The sequence below is a fragment of the Limulus polyphemus genome, unplaced genomic scaffold, assembly GCF_000517525.1.
Source record: "Limulus polyphemus unplaced genomic scaffold, Limulus_polyphemus-2.1.2 Scaffold1078, whole genome shotgun sequence".
NCBI lineage: Eukaryota > Metazoa > Arthropoda > Merostomata > Xiphosura > Limulidae > Limulus > Limulus polyphemus.
In genome coordinates this window covers 185,006-191,824 of record NW_013666688.1, presented here as the reverse complement: position 1 = coordinate 191,824, position 6,819 = coordinate 185,006, and the positions used below count along the sequence as shown (strand labels likewise).

Here is a 6,819-nt window from a genome sequence, read left to right as displayed (position 1 = left end):
GGGAAAAGAGGAGCCCAAGAGTTGGCGGGGGGTGGCGATGACTAGCTGTCTTCCCTCTAGTTTTACACTGCTAAATTAGAGATGGCTAGCGCAGATAGCCCTCGTTTAGCTTTGCGCGAAATTCATAACAAAAAAAAACAAAACAATCCATTCCATGACCATCCCAATCCAAAAGACTCCTTCTTATGATGTTTAAGAATTTGTCATGTAACAAACAAACAATAAAAATAGCAATGGAAGTTGTTTAATTCATTTAATAGTACTTACTAGGTGGTAACATATTTGATGCTATGAGTACTATATGTATAGTATATTACATAAATAAAACCATTCGACCTTATCAAAAGAAGCGATTTTTGTTTAATGTCTAATTTATTTTTGCTGCCCATTTTTTAAAAAGCACAGGTATCCCGATCCAACACATTCCGCCTGACAAAAGATAAGAAAAAGTATTGAATATATACATATATCTAATATATATAAAGGTCAGTTGTCTTTTGATAAGGCTGTATCGCTTAGCAACAAAATTACATATATATATATTAATTTCGAATTTCAAAACGCAAAAAACTATGTTAACTGTATACGTCACATTAGATTTGTGCATTTATGGAATCTTCCACTTACCACTGGGCCACTTAAATAAGAAAACTTCGTGAAGCAGATAAATTTGGTGCGGGCCCTCTCAGAAGTTCAGAGAGGCCGGGCCGCTTTTATCTTTTGAGGCTCCTGGCTATAATAAAAATAAAAAATGTCGACACATGAAAACAAAATAAGACAATCATTAGCCCAAACGAAGAGTGAAACATAATTTGAACATTTTTTATTTAGCATATATATATATATTACCATCATTTAACATTTAATAAATGCTTTTCTAGCCTTTTTCCGTGGATAAAAATAAGTCGTGAAACTTAACAAATGCAAAAAGTACAAGTGTCAAATTTTGACACTTTTGAGCTTGAGGCCCGGCCAAAATGGCCCTCTGCCCCCCCCCCCCCTTAAAGGCTTTAATCTGGTGTACTTTTACAATTTCTGCTGGGACATTATGCGATAAGGTTGAGGTGGTAAGATTACGTTAGCGCAGCTTTAGATTCCTACTGCCTAGGTTTGTTTATCTACCACTGATAACTGGATCTAATATATATAAAAGCTACTTATTAACGTGTGTGTGTGTGTAGCGCTCATACTGGGTTATTTTTAATTTAAGTTGCACCACTCTTACTAATTTTTTGAGGGCGTAATTCACAGTTGGTTTTATTTTCTCAATGTGTCAGGTTTCTTTTATGCTGAAGGGGTAAGTTTGTAAATAATTTGGACAAGGCTATTCTGCAGTATCTTCAGTAGTTCTTCATCTGTTATATATAAACATATCTAATGATTTTAAATACATTAATTGTCCATTGGCGATTAAAATCAGCACTATCATCATAATCATAAAAGCCAAGTGTCGGTCACGCTCGAATTTTCCGAACTTCGTGAGTTACATGAGTCCAATTTTACTCACTACTTCCTCTTCTGATTGCCCGTTCCAATTTTAGTTGAATTCAATCGCTAACATATGCGTAGATAGGTCCTATATAAAAAGACAGAGTTTTTATACCAAAGATTTATTTTATACCAAGGTTTTATTAATATTCTCAATGCAATGTTATATTTTCAAGAGACAGGCAATCGGTTATAGTGTATGAGTAAATCAAATACGTTATACTTGGAAAGATACATTGCAAGATGATACTGAGTTCCGCCAAAACTAACTGAGTCTGTGCTAAGAAATAAATGGACTGAACACAATGTGTAATGCACAATGAAAACACTCTCTATTAATATCACAAACACAAACATGGTTTCAGTATTTCCATTGGACTCTGGATTTGTGAATTGATCAAGGTGGCTTTAATCCCTTAATACTTCTTTTTAAAATAGCCGATTCACTCAAGATAATGTTTTGGACTATTTCACTCAGATCTTGTACCAGACTATTTACACCTCACGTTACTTAGGTGAATCTGTAATGGCAGACTTACCCGGAGCAACTATTCTACACACGTGACTGGTCATTCCTATCAATCTCATTCAAGCATAAGGGAGGCTGTAACCTCGTGATATCACCTGACGTACCATTAGAGGAAACTGTTGACCACCTTCATGTATAAGGTGCAGCTTTACAACTATATCACCCATGGACAGACCAGGTGTTATCTCTAAAGGAATGACAAAGATCAAAGGTAGCTAGAACGAAAACAACGACTTTCTTGACCGCATGTTATGAGAAAACTGTATGGACCTATAATAACCAATAAATTTTGAAAAAATCTACATTAAAATTAGAAGTTGGAAAACGTACGATATACAAAGTAAAAACTAATTTTTATGTTTTGTAAATAACTTTTACTTTATATTTCTTTACTTATAGTTTCAATAACAGTGTTGGTTTAAATGTTTAATGTATACAATATACTTTATTTTGAGGGATATTTAGCATTGTTAGTGTGGATTATGATTTTGATCCCATCTAAAGTAACCGAATCTCGCATGATATTTTTGGAGGGTACCCAACTCACGAAATATTGGATTCTAATCGTTACAAGTTTTTTGGCTTATGGCATAACATTACCCTTGTTAAACTTGTATCTTAAATTATCGATATTAATTCTTATATTGATTTTTTTTAGTTCTGTAGGTAGTTTGCTTTGATCAGAAATAAATGATAATTAATAATAATAATAAAGATATTTATGTAAAATTCTCTCGAGATCTCATACATAATGATAACGTTTCAGTAAGTGTTACGCTCTGTATTCTAACGATAGCACCAATTAGTCATATCGTGAAACCAAATACACGACCCACTAATATTTCTTTGATACTTTGAACACGTAAGAGTTTTCATTCATGGACAACTATTAGTTTTTAACTGTAATATAATAATAATTGATTTATTTGTGGTATAATCTCCTCGAAATTAGCTCATTTAAGACATCTTTCGTAACATTAAACTTGACAACAATTTATTTTAACCAAAGTCTATGTATTGCATGTTGTGCTCATGCCTTAAAGTTCTTTTAAAATGTATAAATTTTTCTGAAACGCCTTTAAAATAATGACCTTTAAAACATTACTGCCAATTACTCAGCTTCGAGGTTTATTTCAAAAAAAAACATTTGAATAATATATATCAAATTTTGTCTTTTTTGTTTTTTGTAATATTGAAGTGAAAAAGTATGCCACAGAATACCCGAGAGCTTGCTTGTCTTATAATAGGCCTTTCTAGATTGACATCATGGCATAACGTGATCTGAAATCTCTTTTTTTTCGTTGCCAACATGTGCTCAGCAGCACCAAACCAGTTGATTTTTTGTTATGTTTGTGTGTCATGTTTACGTGCTGTTAATATATATATTCATATTTCAGTTTTAAACAGTTGATAATTAAAAGTAATATGTGTACCACTGGTGCAACAAAACTCTGGCCCACCTTGCATATTTAATTTTTATTTTGAATATTGAGTGCCATATCATGTGTCATATACGCGATAATATTTTACGTTTAAATAGCTATATTAATGAATACTGTTTCCGTACAATCACGTTTATGGTGATTAAAGACTCAATTTGAATGTGTGTTTGTTTTTTTATAGGTCCTCGAAGCCCATAACTTCCATGCCATTTTAATACAAAATTTATATACAACAGACAATGTGAAAAGATGGAAATAAGACAATATTTTTCTAATATAAGAGATTTTCTGAAGTGATTCCAAACTTAAAGGGAGTATTGGAGACGTCTAATTGTGCATGTTGTGGAATACGAACTTCATCACAATTATTTAAAGCAGGGGTTCACAAAGGCCCCCACAAAACATTTCTTATACCGACTGAGCCCCACCCAACAAATTTATAGATACTTATTACCTAAATAGTATTGTGCATCTTGTGTATTTGCTACAGCTCCTGACACTTTCCTGCGACCCCTCTGGGGGTTTGCAGCCCCGAGTTTGAGAACCCTAATTTAGAGCATCAGATGTGATTTTATAAACTCTAATATATGTATGAAATTAGCAAACTGTAACATTATCTTGTAAATGTACAGCTGTTGGAGAAAAGTAAACTCAGCTGTTAGATCATGGATTTAGGTGAATAGGAAAAAATAATTTAGTGTGAAAAATATTTTAACAGTTAATTTAACAAAATTTCATTTAATAAATTGACAAAATCGGTCCAAGATATATATAAATATATGCTGCAATAAAGGTGATATAATTAAAGCTTACGAATTTAAAGATTCCAATCATTATTTTGAAGATAAAATTTACTTTTTTTTTGTTCCGTCTTTATTTTTACAGATTATCATACCAGAAAATGATTTCGATCAGTTCCGCAATTCTATATACACATCCACTAACTAGTCCTTAATTTACGTATTGAAAAGTATTAGTAGCAATCCGAGTTCTTCGCGAGTTTGCATAAAAACGTCCAAAGTTAGGAATGTGTGAACGATGGTGTAAAATCATGTTGTGGTATCTTGAGGTAAAAGCCATTAATTTAATGTTTCACGTGAAAATTGATTTACATGAACTGTCGTTTCCACTGAATTGTTAGTGAGGAAATTGTTTTTTATTTATTTATGTTCAAAAGTTACTTGTATACATTACTCGAGTGTATTTTGTATGATTATATTATATCAGATGTTTTTAAGATGAGAAAAAAAATCTTGTAACACAAAATTAGGTAAATACGAATTAGTCAAGAAATCACAGTGAAAATATTAAACGATGATGTCAGAATTAATGATGACTCAAAATTAAGACTTTTTGATTTTCTGAATTTACTTCAGCACTAGAAAAGTGGTAAGCCAAGCCTGTTCCGCTATTTGGCCGTTTAAGTCATTATCAATTTTGTGATTTAATGCCCAAATATTTTTGTTTTGTTTCGTTTTCGTGTTTGGTTGCCCCTGGCGGGACGTGAAAAGTTTCATTTCGTCAGTTTTTATTGCTAGCTTTCTGATCTTAGAAGCCTTCCAGTGGCTCAGAGGTAAGGCTGATGGCTTATAACACTAACAGCGGGTTTCAATACCCGTGGTGGGCAGAGCACAGATGGCCCATTGTGTAGCTTTGCGCTTAGCAACAAACAAACAGATCTTGAAACAGCTGGAATAGAAAGTTTTCTAACGTAGTAATATTATCGTAGTTTTAAAAACAATTTTTATGTATGTTTGTTTGTTTGTAACTATGCTCAAAGCTACACAATGGACAATTTGTGCTCTGCCCACTACGGGTATCGAAACCCGGTTTCTAGCATTTTAAGTCCGCAGCCATACTCTGTGCCACTGGGGAGCCAATTTTTATGTAAGAAATAAAAAGCTGGATAATATCTGAATACTATGCTGTCAGTAACTTGCAGAATACGATTTTCCCGATGATCGAAAGGATTGGTTACTGATAAAATGTATGTATGCATGACGTGTGAAATAAAAGCTTGAAATACAACTGTTTATAACACCAGTTACAAGTTTATTGTTTTGACAAAAAGTGAAAATTTGTTTGGAATTATGAACTAAATGTAACCAGTATTAATCAGCTTGTAACAATTTCCATAAATGCTATACTACACAAAAGTTTTTGGTGACACTCAGTTCATCCTTTCCAACATCAGCTTGTTTTAAAGAAGTGTTTTTAGTTGAATATATTTTATTGTATTAACGAAGCTCAAATGCACAGTTGTTTCGATTTTGATTCAATAAATTGAACACAGAGGGAAAAGTTTCACAGGCTATGAAATGTTCAAGTAAATAATGTAAGAAGTAAAACATTTGCATGTCATGAAATTTTTCAAATGTAAGATCTATTTGATAAAGTAATAAAATAAATATCTGAATAAATAAAACGTCGCTGCTTATTCGTTGTTTTCTTGGCTGAATTTATTGTTTTGACACAAAAGTGCAGTTACCTAAACACGCGTACACAAACAAAATTCAGACATATTTATGATATCAGCAAACTGGCGTATTTCTCTGTAATAATAACATTTCATTATTTCGCTGTTTACAACGTTTTAAAATGATGAAATATAAATACCTTAAAAAGTTCAAAATCTTGAATAAAATAGTTTATATGATAAGATGCAGTAAGAAAGAAAATATTTAATTTGAAAAATGTGCGGTTTCAACTTAATAACAGCATGTTTATTATTATAATTAAGATTCCTTATTTGTTTGCTAAAATGTTTAAACGAATTTAGAAAAATGAATTGTACTTGTTTGTCTTTTCATACCGGTGATAATCGGGTTATTGGTACTTATAGCATCTATTCAAGTTAGAAATTTAAAAAAAAAAACCACAAAGAATTTCCTAATCAAGATTTTATGTTTCTAGAAACGATCGCATGGTTTTACATGCGAACAACCCAAAAAAAAAAAAAAAAAAGAAGAATAGCACAGTTTTAAAAATATAGACACAAAGAAGAAGAATAGCACAGTTATAAATATGTAGACCCAAAGAAGAATAGCACAGTTACAAATATGTAGACCCAAAGAAGAATAGCACAGTTATAAATATGTAGACCCAAAGAAGAAGAATGGTAATGTTTTATGTACATAGACCCAAAGAAGAAGAATGACACAGTTATAAATATGGTGATCCAAAGAAGAATAGCACAGTTATAAATATGTAGACCCAAAGAAGAAGAATGACACAGTTATAAATATGGTGATCCAAAGAAGAATAGCACAGTTATAAATATGGAGACTCAAAGAAGAATCGGCACAGTTATAAATATGGAGACCCAAAGAAGAATCGGCACAGTTATAAATATGTAGACCC

General features: G+C 32.1%; 1 protein-coding gene across 3 annotated transcripts in view; it reads left to right on the top strand.

The window, feature by feature from the left end:
* LOC111086416 overlaps nucleotides 1-5,874 on the top strand; it is a 39,919-nt gene extending 34,045 nt beyond the window's left edge. The window contains exons 4-5 of one of the 3 annotated variants that reach the window (XR_002611132.1): nucleotides 2,004-2,228; nucleotides 3,641-5,874. The gene's annotated coding sequence lies outside the window, so the exon portion shown is untranslated. Of the gene's footprint in view, nucleotides 1-2,003; nucleotides 2,229-2,550; nucleotides 2,647-3,640 lie in introns of those variants that run through there. The other 2 variants (XM_022389157.1, XM_022389158.1) reach the window with 2 other exon arrangements.
* Nucleotides 5,875-6,819: the final 945 nt, after the last annotated feature.